At 40.0% G+C, this 22101-nt stretch overlaps 1 protein-coding gene across 4 annotated transcripts in view; it reads right to left on the minus strand.

Annotated features, from left to right (window-relative positions):
• LOC126635772 (BEN domain-containing protein 5) overlaps positions 1-22101 on the minus strand; it is an 892379-nt gene that overhangs the window by 583895 nt on the left and 286383 nt on the right. The window lies entirely within an intron of this gene.

Below are 22101 nucleotides of genomic sequence, written 5' to 3' on the forward strand. Positions count from 1 at the left end.
CTATTCCCTTAATCCTTAGAGCAGAAAGCATTCTATAAATAGATGTATATAAAAAACCCTACATAATATATTGCTGTTGTTCCAATATTTTACCATCATTGCTCACTTGCTGTATCTGACTTGCTTCCTAAATACTCGTAAGGAAATTAATATTTAGAGCTGACTTGGAGAGGAAAAAATTCTGTCTTAGACTGAAATTATGGTTGAACACTGCCTGGACTCAGGCAGAGCTTTCTTAAATGCTGTGTCTTCAATACTCAATACAAACCATTTCCAATTCCTTTTCCTTTACATCTGCAAATATTATCAGAACCCCATTGATAACATGTCCTGAATTTGAACTTCATCTATAAAAATGAAATCTAAACACATGAAATGCACACCACAACTAGTAGCAGGGCCACAGCTGTGTTCTACAGGATAGGTAAGACTATTTGTGCATCACAACTTCTCGCCCTTGGACTTCCAAAACAAGGCAAGAAAAATCAGAAGTAAACTTCTCGGTGTGTGCAGGTGTTCTGCCTCTCTGGGAACCCCCTGAACTCCAGCTGTAAAATAAGACGGCCCCATATGTGAAGGCAAATGTGGTGGACACTGGCCAGCAGATGAGACTTGACACCTTTCACAGCGCTCCTGATGCGACTTCAGGGGGGATGTTTGGGATCAGATCCATCATTTGGAAAGAATACAGCCCTACGAGAGAGTTCAGGCACCTGAGCTGCAAACTTTGGGCCAGGGCGTCCTCAGTTCCCACTGACCTGTAAATGCCACATAGACTTTTCTTTTTGTAAAAGCACCTGCCCTGAGAAGAACGATGTCAAAGTGACACATTGCTTCAAGAAAAATCACCTGCTGACATGTTCATTAAACAATTGTATTTGAATACTTAATGCCAAGTTTGAAGTTACTGTTGGATTTTTAGGATTCTGTTCAAAGCAGGAATTATTTTGCCTCTTTAATGTTGGTGGTTCCCTGACAGCTTACATCATTCCTCCAAAGAATACAAAGGACTTAAAAGTACCTTTCAGGCATTGATTTAAATCAAACAGCAGTGGGGAAAAAATGAACTCGTGTGAAAGGTTTGAATCTTCTGACATACATTTCCTTGCATTTGCAAGTAGGTTGAATACTGCAATTGAGTCACTGCATCGAAAGAAATGAAAGATATGAACTTCCATTTATTTTTTTGGTATCTTGCAGTGATAATAATCTAACAAGGATATGTTTTTCTATCACACTTCATTACTAAATGAAAACAGTCTTTTATACTTCCTTAAATGGAGATCGGGAAAATGGTAAAGTCAGCATTGGAATTCAGCAGTGCTGAAATTTGCCATATTTATTGATGTCACTACTACCAGACAAAGTAGGCTTTGTTGTCATTTCAGCATGATTATTTTTCCCATAAAGATTCTGGTTCACCCCCACAATAATTTTCAACAAAAAACAGAGGGGAAGGAGAAAAAAAAAAAAAAAGGCTTTTTAAATTAAAAAAGCGTAGCTTCTAAAATAAACCTCCCTCAACAAAACACTACTTGTTTTTCAGATTTCATGTCCTTGATTAAATATTAAAGATGAAACATTGCAGAGCGTCAGCGCATTTCTTCATTAAACCAAAGGGACATCCTGAAGAGATCCTTGGGATCAGCAAAATATGCAACCAGCATAACCTTGACCACTGCCTTGTACATTCAACAGGGACCTGGTTTTTACATAGCATTATCCCTAAAGTTATCTGTGATAGCTTTTTCCATTTTTAGGGCTTTAGACACAAATAATTTGCAATAGAGTCACTGCTGGTTTGCAGTGACTCATTTTCTATACAAAACTGAACATCAGCAAAAATCTTTCAAAGAAATCTGTACAGATCTGAGTAAGCAAGGGGTGGGAGACATTAAAAAACAACCAGAAGGAGCAAGAGAATGAGATAACACCTGATCCACAGTGTTTATATTCAGTGGCAGCCAAGGATGGCAGGTACAAAAGATACAAAGCAGAGGTTCATCCCAAGCAATCCTTGGATAAGAAGAATATCAATTATCAAACATGTATTCCTGAACACAAATAAAGCTCAACACAATAAAACAATTGTGGGGGAAAACCAAATTCCCGCTGAAGAGAGCTGTGAATCACTGAGGAATAAAAGGCACAGAGTGTGACATAAATACAAACATCATAAGGGGTTGTTTCTGTGATGATTTCTGAAACTGGATCTTTGACTTGAAATGAGGCACTTCCCATTACGCCTATGAACGTGCCAAAATATCTCAAAAGTGCTTTTTGAAGGGCTTTGTCCAAAAATAAAGGGCTTGTGAGGTAACAAACAAACACACAAGAGAAGTTAATTGATCAATGGCTAGAAAATGCAGAGACAATAAAGTCACACTTCCACAAAGTTAACACTTATTTAAAAAAATCCAATCCCAGGAACAAGAACAAGAACAAGACCCATTCCCAAAGGAGCAAGGGCCTGGCAATGGGTGCTCCTGCAGGCAGGAAAACAGGCTCTGGCTCAAGGTTCCAGCTGTAAGAAAGCCAAAAAAGTACTTGAGCCAGTGGCTTACATATCTTCAATTACTAGTTTTTAGGATATGAATCTCACCAGAAGTCCAATCCAAACCTAGGAAATTTTGAGCCAGTGAAACCTGTAGAAATATTTGCTAAAAAAATAAAAAAAAAAAAAAAAAAAAAATTAAAAAGGTCCATGTTGAGTAAAACCTTTTTCTTCCACTTTTAAAACAGTTCCCAGAGTTCTCTTTTCTCTGAAGGACATGGTCTGTCCAGATAGAAACACAGAGCAATGATGCACAGACAGAAATAACACTCCAAGGCCAGAAGAGCTTACATGTAAATTTTTGGATACGAAAATCCAAGAATATTGAGACAAGAACCCCAAGAAAAGTCTCCCCTCGTTCAAAAGGCTAAATAACTACAAATTCTTTTTTGTTGTTGTTGTTAATGTGCACATTTCTTTCTATTAGCCTCGAAGATTAAATCAATAGAAATTGACAACTGAGGAAATTTTGATTCCAGCTAAGTTAGTTTGTAAATGAACCCTTTAGAAATTAAACTCTTTCTGTACAACTTCTTCTCACAGTAATGGAGTGTGTAGGACTAACAGCATAACAAGCTAAAAATAAACTCTCACAGATATTAAAAGGAGATGCCAAGAAGGAGATCTGGACATTTGTCTGAATTCAGATTCTCACTTGGCAATGTTCTGAAGGCAAAACCTAATTAAAGGTTACAGTTGGTTACATTGCATTACCCAGACATTACAGACCATAATTGTTCTAGGCCCATGCAAGTGTTTAATTTCTACAAGAAAATATCTCACAGTTAAATTAAACATTTATCTATTTAAGATGGTGAGCTTAACACCCACTCCAATGAAAGAAAACTCATCAGGAAAGGTAACCACGAAGAGCAATGTAACACTTAGAAAACTTTTGCCAGTTCAGCTGCCACCTTGACACACAGCATGGAGCTGACACACAACCACATGCACAAGTACACTGCTCAGAGAAAATTGGCTCCTCATCTCAGAAATGTGGGGGAACTTTCTCTCCTTTTTTTTTCTTTTCTGAACAATTAATTCAGCACTGCTTAGAAACAACCTGCAGTTGGACACCATCTTTCATAGTCAAGATTGAAATGAGATTAATCTTCAGAACGAAGCTTCCCCTTCTGCTCCCTCAGCACAGGCCTGAACATTCCTGGGGAGTCACACACACTCATTCAATTAGATGCTTTGCCCAAGTGGATCTCAAATCTTCCACTTCTCAAGATGCAGGTTATTTTTTTGGGGGGTGAGTTGCTCATTCCCAGTGAGTGCTAAGAACTCTGTCCCAATGGAGGAAGAAGGAATTGGGCCATGACACCTCAACCCAGTCCATTTACGCACCTGAAGGCCACCAGAGTGCTGAGCAACTCTCCAGTCCACTGATTCTTCTGGACAACCTAACCCTGAAGACACCAAAACTGTATGAAAACTCAAAGTTCTGGAGTTTGTCCTTCATGCCCTGAGCTGATTTTAGCATGCAATGACCTGAACCTCTCAAAAGCCTCCCAGAGGTACTAGAAAAGCTAAATTTGATCAGGACTGCACTCCTGGGTGCTGAAGCCTCACTTTTCTGTAGCAGTGTGATGGTTAGATTACTCACACCGAGAGTAGGAGGCACTGGATTCAAATCTCTGAACAGTCTGATGGAACCAAATCTGTATTTTCCACGTCCTGGGAAAATGACTAAATCCCTGCCTCCAGCCTGATGACTGGGAGTGAGTTCCCACACTCCACTCCCTGCGGTGTGTATATATTTTAAAAGAGATCTTCACTGGATAAAAAGAAACAAGGTTGGTCAGCTGATGTATCTGGTACTATGAAGGTTTAAGTTATTTGATACAAAGCTCAACTGTTTCAAAAATATATTACTTTCTTGGTATTTCAAAGATCTGCAAAGGATCCTACATTCTAAGTATCCTTAATTCCTGAGACATTAGGGAATAAGAGGGAGAAAAATATTTTTTTCTTTTTTTTTTTTTTTGCAAGTGGTTGGAAGAGGATATTTGCCAAATTATCTCCTACCAAGAATTTCTTGTGCAAGTGGCACAGACTGGCTCAGTGTGTCCACAACACGGGTGTGATGAGTCTGCCAGTGGGAATGTTGGTACCAGCCTGGGTTAGTGCCCACACCATTCCCTAGGAGTTGCAAGGATCTCAGCTGCAAAGAGCATCCTAAGAGTTACATCTCAGTAGACCCACATCTAGACATGTAGTCATCACCTCGTTGCTGTTTCCCCAAGGTCAGCCTCAAGTTTCACATTGATCAGCTACATCCAGGTGAAAAAAACATGGCAAATGCCTGGTTTCAACTAACAGCTCATGCTGAGACAACTATTTGGTTTCGCTGCCTTAGAAAAAAAACTTTCAGAGATGTTCTGCTTGCTTAAAGACAAAATGCTTATTTATACTCTGATTTAATATCTCCAAAAGATATTTGCATTTCCAGAGGATGGCTATGTTTAGAAATTCCCCTATGTAAATAAAGTGCCTTACAAAAGTCAGGGGCTCCAAATGAAATGTTACAGATAAATCAAAGTTTTTGTTATGTTCCAGCTGGATATCTTTCACCTGAAGCTGTGCAAAGTAGGTCCTATCTTAACACTTTGAACATCATCAGCAAAAATTCTCAGCTGAATTTTGGCAGCGGGATATTTGCTATGAGTGACAACAAGGAAGAGGAAAAAGAATTGCTCTGTTTTCAAGAGTCAATGGAATCTGCACAATCCAGCTGCAACAATCTGTGTTTTCCAAGCGTCTCCATGTCACACCTTGTCTCTTGCACCAGGAAGAAGGAAGTACAGGTAAGAAACAGAAGACAGCTACAAACACATGTGCTGCCCCTTTATCATGAAGTCATTTTATATTAAAATAAGAAATTCTCAAAAACCCTTGCATTTGTTAGCCTGACAATTTTAGGAGAACTCTGCACTGAAACCGAGACATCCAACACAACTGAAACCCAGAGTAACACATAGAAATTGCAGTGTATCAGCTACAAAGAACAAGGTTATGACTGAAAACAAGATGAACTTAAAAATTCATGGTTAGTCATGCTACACCATATGTCTTCCACCACCTAGCCACAACAGGGTGCCCTTTAATTACTCTGCTAATGTGCTCTTTGTGTCTAAGTGCTGGGGGACATATGGTACATTTCAGTTGTAGCCATGAATTTCATGTCTTTAATGCTTTCTGTCAAAATTGAGATGTCCTTTTAAATGTATACACATGTATACATTTGAATTCATATGCTGGTGTTGACACCTTTTTGAATCCCTGTTCCATTCTGCACCTCATGGTGAAATGTATTTATACTCCATTTCAGGAGCAAATGGATAAAGAAACTGAAATCTCTTATATTCTTATTGCACAGACATATTAAAGCCAGAGAAAACCACAGCAGCACCTATTTAATGACCTGGAAGAGAGGCAGCTAAATCACCAGTTCTATAAAAATGGCTTTTTAGTTTCCAACTTTCTGGCTGAGCTTACGCACAGAAACACTTCGCGAATCAACTGTACTTCTGCCTTATTCTTCAAGATTCTATCAGAGAGCAGCTTTGCAATTTATTGCCATGTGCTGCTGTCCATTAACAGACAATACTTTTAATATATTTTTTCATTTCAGGTTAAAAAGGAAGCGGGTTTTGTCAGTCTCTTCAATTTTCCTGCAAGTGACAGTTCAGATAGGAGCCGATGAATGAGAATGCCATTCTGATGTGCCTGATGTATCGCAGGCAGTGATCAGATCTTGGGTATAAACAAGGTGCAACACGGACTTCAGAACATGGTATTGCTCATCTTAAAAGGTGTCAGTGTCTAGACAAAGAGGATGACATCCTTTAAAGTGCCTTTGGAAATTAGACAGCGATTCAATGCACTCTGGACTCAGATGGTGGTGATGTGCCTGATGTATGTACAGTCAAGACAATTAAGTTACATTAATCACATTCTGAGTCAATTACAGTTCCAGGGAGATTTGGGATTTGCCTTCTGTAGGAAAAAAGCTCATTTTATGTTCCAGTTACAATAAAGAATTTCTCAAGCATCTCCTGTGCCGTTTAGGGGTTTAAATCAGAGACAGCTCCCACACCAGGCACTCAATTCTCCATTTCCTCCAGCCCCCCGTCCCTTTTAATGCAAACTGCAGCCTACAAAGGCTTCAAATGCTGCTGCTTAGGCTGAACACACCAAGGTCAAATATTGTGCCAGAAAATGTAGGCTTAAAGTACCCCATACCAGTTTCCAGGTTAGGAAGACTGTTCCATTTGACAGTAAATAGTCAGGGAGAGAGACAGAAATGTAACTCTAAGGTGGGTCGAGTTTACTTTTTCAAGCTCAATGATGCCTGCTGCTACTTTTAAATAAACCTGCATTCTGGTGCTTGTCTTTGATCTGTAAACACATCTGAAGTGCAGTTTCATACCTGGAGGAATATTGTGTACAGACTGGAAGTCCCTTGTCTGCTCTTACTCTGGGTGGCGTAAATAAACCCCCAAATCTAAGCCAGTTTCTGAAAATGACCAAACCAAAGAAATCTTAGAATTAACCATAGGAAGAGAACAGTCAAACTCCAGGACACAACAAACTTCCCCTCTACCATGAATGCTTAGGACTGCTATCTTCTTTTTGTTGCTTTTTTATCAGCAGATGAGCTCCATTTGAGGTGTGGGAGCAGAAGAACTACGGCACGAGGAGATTGGGTTATTGGGGATTACGTGGACAAATTCCACATGTTCTTACATAAAATGAAAACTCTCTGTAGCCATTTATGATTCAGTTTGCTTGAACCTATGCCAACTGAATTATAGCTGTTTGGGACCGATCTGCCAAAATTCACAGGATAAAGCAAAATGTTTACAAGGTAATGCAACTCATTGCACAAGATGGTCAACAGCACACCCAGCTGAAGATTCACAGCCATTCAGAGGAAAAGAGACAAAGAGCTGTAAACAATGTTCTACAGAACAGCTTTTAAAACACTGCCCCAGACAGATAAATCCACCAGAGATTATAAAAAATTGTCAGAAATTGCGAGTTCATACTTTCAGTAACCCTCCAACTTGGCAGTGCCTTTCTACAGTTGCATCCAAAAAAAAAAAATTCTTTTTACATGGGCAATGAGCTCAGTTTTCATATTTGTGGCTTCCAAAGACAGTCTGAGTGCAAGGCCAACCTGTGAGGTCAAATTAATTACAAATGTCTCTTGTAAAGGTTTGTTCATTGGGAAACTGCAGCTAATCTGAATTCATATCCAGCACAATAAAATGTCATTTGAAGTAGAAAAACAGAATAAACTGCTTTGTGGAGGATTAGTTAATTGCAAACAAAGTATAATAGATGACTCTGAATCAAAGTCTCCTTATGGGAGATCAAGGATTATGCTTATTTTAGCACTGGGACAATGACTCAGATTTCTTCAGACAAATGTAAGCAGCAAAAATAAAACTAAAAGTTAAAATTCAGCCATACTCATTAATTACTATTATTGCACCTAGAACCAGCAAAAATAAAATATTTTGGCTCAGAAATGACATTAAAGTTTTAAAAATGTTTTTATAGTAGTGACAGCATAAAACAGAACTCTATAGCACTGAATCTTAACCTGAAATTATAGAAATTTGGGAATCTAATGCAGGGCCCATTAAACTGGACAGACAAACACCTTTTCCCTGAACAATGTCCTTCCCTGGCTCAGGCTTGACTGTTCAGCTCTGAACAACAATCAGAAGTAATTAAGGGAGCAGAGACCTGAGTGGTCTCGTGTGTGTAGACAGAAAAAAGCAAAAGGATATTTAGATAGGAGGAGACTTTCAACCATCAGCCTGCACAGAGTGACACAAGTTTAGATTGCTTATTACAGTGGGGGGGGGAGCCAAAGAAAAGTGCCTTTTATCATGAAAGATTGAAGTTAGTGACTGCAGCCTCCCTCCCCGTTCCCCCCTTTCTCTTTTTTCTTTTAGTTTGGGGGGTTCTGGGGGCATTTTTATTTTTCTTTTCTTTCTATGTTTTCATTAACTGCAGAAAACATGAGAAGAATTTTTTCTCTCTCTTTTGTCCAGAAAGAAAAAAAAAGAAGAAAAAAAAAAAAGAGTTCCCCTGTGGTTGATTTTCATCCAGTTTCTTCATGAAAGAACTATCAAAGAAAGTTACAGTGTATATTACTTTTCATTTCAGAAGGATTTCAGCAATCCCTAAACCTCCAACAGTATCTTCTTGACAACCTAATCTCTTTGTAGTAGTAGCTAAATTAAACCAAACTGTCATCAGTGAAAGCTCTCAAGAGTAACTCAAGGATATTCAGCACACATGATTTATAAAAATACAGCAACCAATTTTTAAAAAACACCATTTAGGGTAAAACGTTTAATTAAAGATCAAAAAGTTTTCACAGGACATTTGTGTTTAATAGTTATTTTTGTCAGTTCTCACCTTTCAAATGCATTCAAAAGTGCTTATTTGAAACTGAACTTCACAAATTGCTTCTTCACTGACAAAAACACCCAAAAGAATGTAAACATTTGGAGAAACAAATTGTTGTTGAGTATAAAAATAACCACAAAATACCAGAAATTGTATTTCTGTATTATTAGCGTAAGGCCCAGACATTACAACTATACAAGTATTTCCATGGGATTGCTTTTCTTAATGTGTGCACTCCTGTTTCCACGAGCCCCTTGGAATGCTGAAATCCATGAGCATTTTCAAGCCTGGGGCCTGAATGTCCCTCCAGATTCCTTGCAGACCGACACAGCTGAAGTGACAGACAGCATATTTTACAGTCCACTTCCAGCTGTAAGATGCATCTATTCCAGAAGCTACCTGACCTCAGCCATGCACAAAAAAAAACTCTTTATGTAAGTGCTGGGTTAGTGGAAAGCAGAGTAAACCCTTCTTGTGAAAGTAGCATAAAAACCATAACGACGCATCCCACATCTGTTGCATCTTCCCGGTGTCACAGCTCAGCAAAATCCCTCCACATCTCCACACTGCCTGTTCCACGAGGCCTCTGTAAAATTGCACATAAGGCCTTTTATTCCCACAGCCTTTGGGGACTAAATCAAGGAGCCACCAAAGCCTCTGCCCCAACAGGGCCGTAAAACGCGTCATACCAACATCAGCACCACGCCTGAGTGAGGAATGATGTTACTCTGTCCTGCTTAGCACAACATCACCTTTGTGAAAGAAGCAAAGAAACAGATTTTTATTCCCAGAAATTGAGATAGAGGAAGAAAACAGGTATGATACAAATGTTACTTTAACTGTATACCTCACTTAACAAGCTCTGATGCTTGGCTAGAACCTCAGATGCTCAGTAATGGGAGCACTGCACAGATCCGGTCAGGACAGATTATCTGACCACAAAACCCACACGCTCCACAATCTGCCAACCCACAGTTCAGATACTGCTGCTTTTATTCAGCTAAAAGAATATGTGAAATATGCTGCTAAACCAGGAGAAAAAAAAGCTCAGAATTCCACAGTGAATTGTTTGCCAGCTTTGTGCATTTTCAATGAAAGAAGCATGGCAATATTAAAATATCAGGAACATTTGTCTTTGTGAAATGTATCTATGGTATTTTACTTGCTCTGAGCACAGAAAGGGATGTACAGGATGATCAAGTTTACTACTAAATGTGATAAACATAGACTTCCATATTGAGAATCCCTAAAACAACTGATATCAGTTACAAAGCCTGACAAATGTCGAAGCTCCAACACCACTATTGTGATTTTCCCTCCTGGTTGTCTAAGGCCAGAAGGATCAATCCATTAGAGAGCACCTACAGACTTGGAATACTGATTTCACTACAAGTAGTGCAGCTTTGTGATTGAAAATCAAACTCCTTGCTCCTGGCTCTACGTGTAAAGTAAGAGTCTGGAAATCTAAGTCTGGAAACAATTTACCCATATTCTTAATTAAGCAGTGGCTAAGAAGATGACACACTCCCAGGAGCCCTTTGGACACGATGCTGTGTAAAGCAAAGTGGGGATGAATCCTACTGTGAGCAACATTAGACATCACTGCTTTCAGCCTCTGTTTTTCTTCTATTTGGGGGATTTTTTAAAAAATTAATATATGAGAAGATGACAAATAAGACCCCCAGAAATTTTCTTTATGACACTTAAAACTAATTTATATGCTATCTTGCTTTGAGATTGCAGCAACTGATAGCATTTTCAGAGACATGGAAGAAATTCTTTACAGAGAGAGTGATCAGACATGGGAATGGGCTGCCCAGGGAGGAGGTGGATTCACCATCCCTGGAGGTGTTTAAGACACTGGATGTGGCACTGGTCTGGTAGGCAAGGTGGTGTTAGGTCAAAGGCTGGGCTTGATGATCTCAGACGCCTTTTCCAGCCTAGTTTGTTCTGTAACACACTTTGTCACTGTTCTGACTAGAACTGAATTCTGGTCATCTCTGTAACACAACAGAACATGCTTAAGACAAGGGAACAGGATAAGGAGAGTGAAAACATTTTGTTTCCCCACTTGTAGGAGAAGAATTCAAGATACAGGAGGCAGAAATATGCACAATCCACCATTCTGCCACTCCTGCCACAACTTGAGGAGTCAGAGTTCTGTGGATGCAGCACCCTGAACTTCTCTTTCCTCAGCAGTGACAGCTCCTTAATGGAACAGCATTTTAAGAGCACCAAGTGAAAAGTCCATACTGGGTGCTGTTGGAGCATTGTATGCTCCATGTGACTGATGGAAAGCAGCAACTGTTAAATGGTATCAGTCAAATATAACGATCTGTTACTGATCTGTCACCTGCATTTAGCTGCTCTCCTCGTGCTCTGCTATTCACAGCCAGGGAACACGCAGCCAGTGCCTGTCAACTCAAGCTTATCTCTGAACTTCTGCCACCTGAACTCATATTTAGACATCTCAGCAAGCAAAATACCCTTTTCTCACTCATCAACACTTTGTATTACAGTGTCAAAGAGAGGATATCGTACAAAGGATACTGACTACCCAAACTGGCTGGGGGAGATCTCAAAGTCATTTTTTGGCAATCAAATGAAAATATTTATTCACAGATGAAATAACTGAACATAGATTTATCATAGTTTTGATTCAGTCCTCATCTTTCCTACAAGAACAAACAAAAGCTTTCATCTTGGACAGCAATGCAGATGGTAAAAGCAAAAGAACATTACAGTAAAAAGATCTGTCTTAAAACTTACTTTATATAACAAATTACTTGAAAGCGCAAACAGAATACTGTCATATTCCTTTCCATGTTAGAAGGAGCCCCACAGCACAACTTTTATTTTAAATAAAAAGAAATACTGTAAAAGTTAAATAATTAAGAAAAATCTTCAAGCCCCAGTAATTGGAAGGGTCCCAAAATCCCTTTGTGTTTCGTGCTGAGATGCACGGAGAGTTGTTCATATTTAATTGAAAATGTATTAACATTACAATTTCAAAGGATCAAAAATAAAAGGAGTTTCCTGAAAATTTAAACCAGGCTTTCAGTGTTTCCTGTTGTGCAGAAGAAAGATCTATTTTTAATGGTATAAACTGTAGAAAAGGACCTAAAGAGGGCAATTTCTTCATTCTTCAGGGAAGCTGGTGGGAAGTAAAATGGTGTATAATTAGTTTTGGTGGGTTTTCTTTTCAAATATATTTAAAACTTTGTGAAGGTTAATGCTCCCACACAGCTGCGTTCAAGCACAAACTTTATCTGAATGGTGTTTTCACTAATTTTAGATCCTTCTAATTTGAATTTACAAATACTAAAGACTACTCCTTTGAAATATTTAAAAAGGTTTACAGTTTCTTTTTCATGTTTTATAACTCTTGCTTATTGTAATGTTGCATATTCTTTTAACATTAATTATTTTTCCTTCTTGATAGATCATGGATATCCATATAGCCCCAAGAAAAGCCCTTGATTATATTTGTAAAAACATATATAAGAACTGAAATGTAAAAATAAAAATGTAAATTAACTTAATCATGGAATAATAGATTCGTTAAAGTTGGAAAAGACCCTTTAGGATCATCACGTCCAACAATCAAGCCAATGCCTCCACCACGTGCACCATTAAAGCTTAAGTTTCTCATTCACACATTTTTTGAACACTTCCAGAGACAGCGTCTCCACCATTTCCCAGGCAACCTGTTCCAACCCTTTCTGTGATTTGTTTTTTTTTTTTCTAATATCCAATCTAATATCCAATCTAAACTTCCCCAATCTAAGCAACTTGAGGCCGTTTCCTCTCCTGTTACCTGGGATAAGAGGCCAATCCCCACCTGGCTACAGCCTCCTTTGGGGTAGTTGGGGGGAAGTTATGGCCCCCCTCGTGAGCTTCCAGGATAAACATCCCCAGCTCCCTCAGCTGCTCCTCATCAGACTTCTATTCCAGACCCTTCTTTGTTGCCCTAAGATCCTATTTCTGAAAATTAATCTTCCCAGGTGGATATTTGCAATTAAAGAGAATGCAAGCACAACCAATTTAGAAGAATTGCCAGGAAAAATTGCAGTTAAACATCCCAGGTTTTTTTCTTTGTTTGTTTTATTTGGTGGTGGTTTGGGTTTTTTTTAAGGTGGTTTCTTACACCACGTGATGCCTCTTAAAAACTGTAACTTCATCATGAGTAGTGACTCACTGGCCATGCCATTTTATGGGAAAGTGCAATCAATGACACAGTAGTAATTGGGAAACACCATCGTTATCAAACTCCACTTTTACTTCGGTCTCCAATTATCCGAAAATTTAACAGGTCTGACGCGTAAGCCAGTTGGAATGCCTTGGATCAATACTGGAAGAGTGAGCAACTGACACTTCTTAGCACCATAAATTAAATGATTACATCTATCATTTCTCCTTTATGATGTAAACAAAGTTAGGGCAACAGAACACTGCCACAGGATCAATGTCTCCTGCTTAGAAAATAAATTCTTCCACACTTATGCAGCAGCAGGAGATTGTTATTGTACAACAACAGTCTATACCATTTTCTTCACTACAACAACAGCCATCAGTGTTGCTGTTTGTTCTGGGTTTGGCTGGGAGAGAGTTAATTTTCTTCCTGGTAGCTGCTCTAGTGCTGTGGTTTGGATTTAGGATGAGAACAATATTGATAACACACCGATGGTTTCATTATTGCTGATCAACAGCCCGGTATTTACACCAAGTCTGGGGCTTCTCAGCTGCCCTGCCAGGGATGAGGCTGCAGGGGCACAAGAATTTGGGAGGGGACAGAGCCAGGAGAGCAGCCCCAAACTGGCCAAGGGGTTATCCCATACTGGATGACGCTGGGGAGTATCCAAACCAGGGTGAAGGCTGGCTGGGGAGCCACTGCTCAGGACCAGCTGGGCATTGGTCAGTCAGTGGTGAGCAACTGGTTTTCATTTGCATCACTCGTGTTTTTGAGTTTTATTTCTCTACCTCTTTTTGTTATTTTCATATTCAGTATATTAGTGATGTTATCATGATTTAAATTATTAAAATGTTCTTATCTCAATCCACAGGTTTTCTCTACCTTATCCTCCCTATTCTCCTTCCCACCCCACCAGGGGGATGTGAGGGAGCAGCCGGGTGGTGCTGAGTTGCTGACTGGGGTTAAACCCAGACACTCATGAGGGAGAAATACCAAGTTTCTTTCACAACACACTTTCTTCCACAGCACACTTTTATTGCTTCACAAGGGGCAGGAGCTGTTGCTTTAAGGCCTTGTTTTAAGAGAACACAAAGTGACCAGAAAAATAGGAAAAGGAGTCCACCCAGGATGCAAAAAGCAGGCAGAAGCTGATCCACGCTGCCTCCAGCCCCACACTGGTCAGCTAACAGCAAGGGTGAGGTCAAACCAATTTGTTGCACAGAGGCATCCACATCTTCTTACTGGGGTAAGTGTCCACTTGAGTGACTCTTCACACGTCTGACATGCACACAAGCAGCAGGATGCCACAGGAGCTGCTGTCTGTGATTCCCTCTACAACCCACACATGAACCTCTATCCATGTACTCGTGTTCTTTCTAAAGCTGTGCCAGCACACTTGGCTAAGCACCTTAGCAAAGCATATGGTGCACCTTGAGTGTATGGTAACAACTAAAGGAGGTGTTCTCACACCTGTGCTACCCATCCACAGATACTTCCAGAGTGCATTCCCACAGTTATTTCAGCCATGTGTCCAGCCCTAGTAACTGCTTATTTTCCTACACATTCCTTATTCAGAAGTGACCCCTGCAAATGGAGACACAGCTGGGCAGTATTGCATTTTTTGCCAAGATACAGCTAAGTCCCCATTTTTTCCAATGCTTGCTGTGAGCAAACTACAAGTTCAAGGATGATGCTGATGCCTAATATAATTTCAGTATCCTCCCCTATGGGTGCCAATTTTTATTTCAGGCATATAGTTGTGTTCTGAAAATGCAGATCATCAGTGATGTGGACTGCTCACAGACTTGCATCAACACAGCAAGGATAATTCACTTGTTACTACCACAGTACCAAAATTGTGTGTAATCAATCTGGGATACACCAGGTTCCAGTGGGAGAATGGTACTGCCAAGCTACTGTGGGTATTGCAATCTGTCTGATACAAGGAGAAAATCACGAGACTTCATTTCTCGTGTCAGAGTCTTGCAAACAGAAGTAATAACAGGCTTTTTATTTAGATGCATTTCATATCTGCCAACCACACATTGCCTTCCTAATGCTCCTCTCCTAAAAGCAACAACTTGGAAAAGTGGAATACTGAAAAGGGAAGAAATCAGTTTAGCTCCCTTATATCCTCCCATTGTGCTACAGCCTTTATTTACAAGATTATACACATAAAGATACCGTTGGGGTTTGTTTATGTGACAGCCACAGCATGATCTGCTAAACAAAGCAGCCTATCCTGAGAGCTCTCCTCTGACCAAATTTAATAGCCAGCTCCTGAACTAACACATCAAAAGGATACCAGACCACAGTTACCACTGCTAGTTTAACGTAAAGTTCTCTAAAAAGCACATTTGCCTTGCCAAATCATGCACAGTCAAATATCATCCTGACCTGATGAAAACTGGGACTCTGACCTTGACAGTGAAAGACAGAAAGAAAACACCACAAATGTTTCTTACGGTGTTTTCCATGGTCCATTCAAACAAGAGCACAGAAGACACTGTTGGAAAGAACAAAAGGAAACCAAAGCTCTCAAATTGTAAGACAGATGCTCACAACAGTTTGGGGCAAAACAAAGAAAAGCAAGCAAACCAATTTTTGAACCAACAGCCTCTAGATGAGACCCCTCAATGGATTACACATTATACATGGTCTTTGTCATATCTACTCAAGTAGACAATGTGCAAAACTATTGTCACTGCAGCCATTTTAAAGGCATTAAAACCATTCATCCTTTCCCCTCACAGTTCTGTATTTCAATACATTCTTCACATAACCTACAAGAGGAAACTGAGAATCCAGGAGTTTGCCATTTATCTTAATTTTTTCATATAAAAGTACCAGACAAATCATATAGATTTACAATTCACAGATCTCTGGCCTTTATTACATGTGAAAATTCACAGGGAGATTTAAAAATGATGTCCAAATACCTCTGCATTTCTCTATGGGTTAATAAGTAGTTTAACATGGCAACAATAAAATGCTGGCTTACCAAGCATATAATTTAAACAAAATTTTCAAGACCATATCAAAGTAGATATTTATCTCCCTAATCAATAAAATTGGAGTCATAAGTTCTTTGTGCTTTATGTGACATAACAGGTACTTTCTATTCAGACAGATGATGCCAATTTGGATGCTACGCTCCAGGAGAAGGGGTCATGTTACATTTCAGCAATTAGATTACTAGAGTAAGAGAAACAAAATATTTTGATCCCATCTCATCCAGCAAGTTTATCAGATCTCATCCTGAAAAAAAAGGGACAAGTCAAAGCTTTGGTGGAATCACATTACACTGCTCAGGGATATTGGAGAGGCAGCTTCCATTACCAGTGTCTGCCACCACCTAATGAGGCACCAGGCCTGGGGACACAGTTGCCTCAGAATATCTACTTTTGTCTTTGGCACTTCAAAATGAGGCTTTGTAAGAGAAGATTGGGCCCTTGGGATTCCCAGAACTCAGCTGAGACCTCCTGCTTTCTTGGTAAGGGAGCTGACAGAGTAGGGATGAATCTGGGAGAACTTTCTTGAAGAGAGTGACATAGAGGAGAGAGAAGCACCTTTCAACACTTCTCCAAGTTGAGTAGGATGTCTCTGTTACTAAGACCAGTGACTTATTGCTTGCAGGCAGGAGCTTGTGGAGGTGACTAATGCCAAGTGTGACATACGTGATTAGGAACATCCGACAACCCAGGCTGTGCCGCCCTGCTCTCAACAAGACAGTCTGAAGAGATTGCTCCTCTGAGCCTTGGCTAACACTTCATGACAAAAGGAAACTCCATGCAGAAGAAAGGAATCAAAAGCTCAGCCTTAGCCTTGAGGTGATTTCATCATCTGAAGCAGCTGACAGATTGGCTCACCAGATTACACACACACTCAACACCAACACCACCACCACCACCACCCCAAAAAAAAAAAAGATATGGCAACAATTATCGATGTCCTTAAGCAAAAGTTTCAGTTTACAATGACTCATGGAGTAACTGCATTCTCAGAAATTAAGTATAGTGTAAGTGATAGGGCTATTTTGCCAAAGCTCAGATGAAACATCCAAGGGAACTATCCTATTCTGGCCTGGCAGCTGGGTAATTGCAAGAAAAGAAACAACTTGTTTGTACATCTGAGTCATCATCTCCTGAACTAAATGATTTGAATATGAAGGCTGTCAGAGCTTTCATTAATGAACATGTGGGAGAAGTATTCCTAATGTTAGTCCATAAAGACAGGTAAGGCAAAAATTGGCTGTAGGAAAAAACAAGTTAAATGTAATAATGTTAAATAACCAAAAGTAAAATTTTGGTATTACAGAGCTGGAGGAAAAAAAAAGAAAGAGGAAAAAAAAAAAAGAACAGTTCCAAAGACAGTAAAAAGTTTGCTCAGGCAGTACATTTTCCCCTGTGTAGTTCATCTTTATGAATATGTTGAAAAAATGAAGGGTTGCAACTGAGAACTCCCATATTTTACAGGACACATTTTACCCATTAGACAAAAAAGAACCTTCTGCTTGTTGCACTAAATCTGGACAATTATAGTCCAGGTTCTTTTGTAGTCAATCCAGTCTGGCCTCCCTGGTATCTGAAGTTTGTATTGAATGCCAAAGTTTGGAATTTCCCAAATCATTAATTTTGGGCAGCTATGAAAGAAGCTCAGACATAGGCCAGGCACTGCTGTTTGGTGAATGCAAGTGCTTGACCACATCAAGGCTCCATAACAAAAGGCACGGTTGCTTTTCAATCCAACTCTGCCCAGCAGAACACACATATTTAAATCAAACTGAAATTTGAATGCATGCTGATCAAGTGAACCATATTCCTACAGGTTTGTTGAACAGCTACTTCAAAGAAAGGCCCTGAAAATTCCAATTTTTTCATAGTTGTGGCTATAAAATTAGGAGATGTCAACAGTTATGTCACCCTCTCAACTCTTGCTGTATCAAGTTATTTACCTTTCTTAACAATAGCAAAGCATTTGGAGTAGGTGCCAAAGCTGGAGCAGCACCAACGACAATCAGTTAAAAAGCAATATATATTTGGCACCAGACATCAACAAAGTTCACTCACTACCACACTTAACAAATGTATTTCTTGTGTACAGTCAACTGTCATTTCGAAGCAGGTGAGACACAGAAACATTTCTTTCTGTGGCCTTCTGGAAATGACAGATCACCATTCAGTTGAATTTCTTCAGGCAAACCTTGGGGGATACCACTGGAAGGTCTCACAGTTCTGCTCTGTCACAGGGCCCAGGCACACTGTGACAGGATCACACTGACATCAAGGTTACAAAAGACCTCCAAGATCATCAAGTCCAACCTTCACCCAAACACCACCGTGACCACTGAACCTTATGGCAAAGGGACACATCTGGTTGGTTTTTCAACAATTCCAGGGATGGTGACTCCACCACTTCCTTGGGGAGCGTGTTCCTTCTCCTCCTAACTGGTTTGAGCCCATTCAGACCTACCACAACTAAATAAATTAAGGTGTGAGAAAAGGGTCAAGAAGAACAGGAAGTGAACAGAAGGACATAAGACAAAACATGAAAAAGAAGTAGAGAAGGAGGTGGTAAAAGGAACGTCCCCACAGCTGACAGATTTGCTTGTGATCTGGGTTTCTCCCAGCTGACCTACTTCGCCTCGAAGCAGCCAACACTCCTGGGCTGTGTCATTCATTTCTCATGTAGAGATGCACTATTCTTCAGGAAAAACAAAAAAAAAACCCCAAGCTCTCTGCATTCCTGTCTCAGCTTCATCATTCGAATTCCAGTTCCCCTTCCCCTTGTGACAAATCACATATGGCTGGGCATTCACAGAGTGGTTACTGGTAGTTATCAATTTTAGCAGCTTACCTTGGCTTCCTTCAAGGTATTTGGCCTATTGTGGGGGACAACTACCAGGGGGTGAAGGTGATGTGTTGAAATTGGGTGCACGTCCATCACTTGGGTCAACACTTCACCGTAATGAGTTCTGTAATGTCTCATCTCTGTGCAGGTATCATTACAGGGAGATGATAACACCACAGTTAATTTTTCATCTTCTTGCCAACAATTCCACTTACCTAACCCTTTTATAATCAGCCTATTCCATACTGCTGCTGGAGCTATTAAACACACACATTTCAGTCTCAGAGAAAAGCTGTAGTAATCATACCATGCTTGAGCATGTTTGGAGACAAGTGACACTGGGCCAGCAGTTTTAATTGCCTTGAGTTGGTGAGAATCAGATATAGCCAAACACTGTCACACTGTAAATGGAAGTGTAATGGGTATCTGAGATAAACAGAAGCACAAACAACTCAGCTGCAAATGAGCAAAATCTGTTCACAAGGCAGTCTTATGAAATAATTGAGCACTTCTGTGCATTATGTTTTCGCTTGGACTATTCACAGTCAGGTGCATCAACCATTATCACAAACTACAAACCTGATTTCTCGTGTACTATGGAGAAAATGTGCCCTGAAAACAAAAGGCCATCTAAACCAGATTCCACCTCTCGTTCTCAGATTGCTCCAGCTTGATCCAGAACTCCCTTCCCTGCATTTCACCCCCACTGGCAATCCTCAGCTTTGACAAGACTTTAATGTTTGTTAATAAGAATACTCCTTACCCAATGCTAACAATTTCAAACATTTCCTGTACCCATAACATCCTGAACCAGCTGTGGCTCCCAGCTACCCAATATAAACCCAAGGAAATTACTAATCTCAAAGTTAACCCCTTCACTGATTCAATCCTATATAAATGCAAACTTGAAAAGGACACAGTAGCTCTTTAGCAAGTTTAAACATCTGTATTGCCAGGGTAACACTCTCCTGTGGCAGCAGCAAGTTGGGCCTGTGATTCAGTGAATCATAGACCCATATTCTCATAATAAGGAATTCCACAGTGAGGAAGATTGTTCATTTGTTACAGAATTATCTTTATAGTATAATAATTTAGTATCTCCCTACTGGCAACAGATCCAAATATTCACGTTATTCTTGGAACAAATATTTTAAAAATATATATTTTTTTTTTTACAATAGCTAGGTATTTACGTGGCCTCCACAGCATGGCATTAGACTATGTAGTCCCTGAAGAACTAATTCTAAAACATGTTTCTGGCACTGGAAATTTAGGAAAACACTGAAGATTAGCCAAGGAATGAGCCCCAGACCTGGCAGTCGTGCCCTCCATCCAAGCTCAAGTTCAGAATCCGTCATTCAGAAGCCTTAAAAAACCCCCAACAAATCAACCCACACTCCAGTGGGCATGACGTCCAACCCCACTGCATGTTCTTACAAGCCGAGTGGGCCCCTGGGTGCTCAGATTTGGGGTGTGGGTGAGCTGCCTGCAGTCACAGCAGGGCATGTGAGTGCCACACTCTGTCACATCCTCGGGAACGCGCCTCATCCACTCCAAAATGAGACATTCCTCCCGTGTCGGGAGGGGTGTCCATGCAAAGGGAGCCCCATCACACAGCCTGACACACCTGTGCAGTCCTGACATATAAGATATTCAGATCTAATATGAGAGGAGATGCTGACATTTCAGTCCCAAGAGATGACCTGCAGTCACCTGAGGAACCTCCAATCAACTTCTTGGAAAGCAGACAGGAGAGAGCAATAGAGCCAGGTCAGTTTAATGACAGAGGAGGTGAGCAACCCTGATTTAAGCTACATTTAATAAAAATGCATTGCAGTAAAGACCTGATAAGTTGAGAAAATGAACAGAGCATAGCTGCAATTCATTAGTTATTTATCATTTTTATCAGTCCCCTCATTCTACATGTATAAGTTATTATAGAGTTTGAACAAAACTGCTTAATAAAGCCGTACATCAACTGCAGAGCCTAAGATGGCCTCAAATTCTAGCGTCAATACATTAAATAATTATTCTTATGTAGATGTGTATACACCCTTTTTTCAGCTTTAATATTTTTGGATGAAATTATTTTCAACTACTACTTGTAACTACAGAGTACAATCAAAAGGTGGCAGCAGAATTGTCGAGTATTCCTCTCTAGACATACTTTTTATTTCCTTCATTTTAGAGGCAGACCATTTTCTTGACGTCCCCCATAAAGGAACCCTCATTACAAACTTGAATATTTGATCCCTTTTTCTTACAAGTTCTCTGCATGTCACATGTTGGTGTACCTACTGTGCTACACTGCCAGGTACGCAACGCAAAGAAAGGTCCTTAAACTTGATTGTGTTTACACTTCCAGTTTTTCTGGGATCAGCTGACTACACAGTCACCACTACTTGCTAATTTAAACAACTTCAACTGGCAGAATATCTTAGAGCAATTCCACGTTGTACAGTGACAAGTGTACAAGCATTAGCATCATAGCCAGGGTGTTACAGCTGAAACATAAAAAGGAGCACAGGAATAAATCATTAATTTTCAGGATGTTTGTGACTACAGATACATAATTTTAGGAGGACGTTTCTGTTCCAGCCAACAAAATGCTAGTGTTAAAGGAGAAGTTTTTAACACACAAATGTAGGAATCAACGAAAGATTGCATGAGGTGCTTAGCCTGCTACTGTCATTCTCTGCATGGGACCAATAATAGAAGCTGGAAAGACTCCAGCAGCTGTGTTTAAGCGTCTGCAATTTCGCACAGATGCCCAGTAACATTCTGGTCAGCACTTGTACCATACATAGCACATGGGAAAGCATGGACAAGCACAATGGGTAGAAAAATAAAGGGCATGTCAAAATAGCAGCAAGTCTGCGAAATGAAATAGATGAATTTTTAAATCTTAACCTCTCCCCTTTCTGCATATGCAAAATAATGAATTTTTCATTGCGTAGCGAAATCTTCGTCGCTCGTTTTCTCCATGGAATTCAAGCAACGTTGAGGAAACAAAAGGCAGGACAATATTGATGTGCAGCTCCTCTATGCTTTGCTTTCTCCTCAGCACTCAGTA

This window comes from Myiozetetes cayanensis, unplaced genomic scaffold (assembly GCF_022539395.1).
Source record: "Myiozetetes cayanensis isolate MyiCay16 unplaced genomic scaffold, myiCay2020 scf12, whole genome shotgun sequence".
In the NCBI taxonomy this organism is placed as follows: Eukaryota; Metazoa; Chordata; class Aves; order Passeriformes; family Tyrannidae; genus Myiozetetes; species Myiozetetes cayanensis.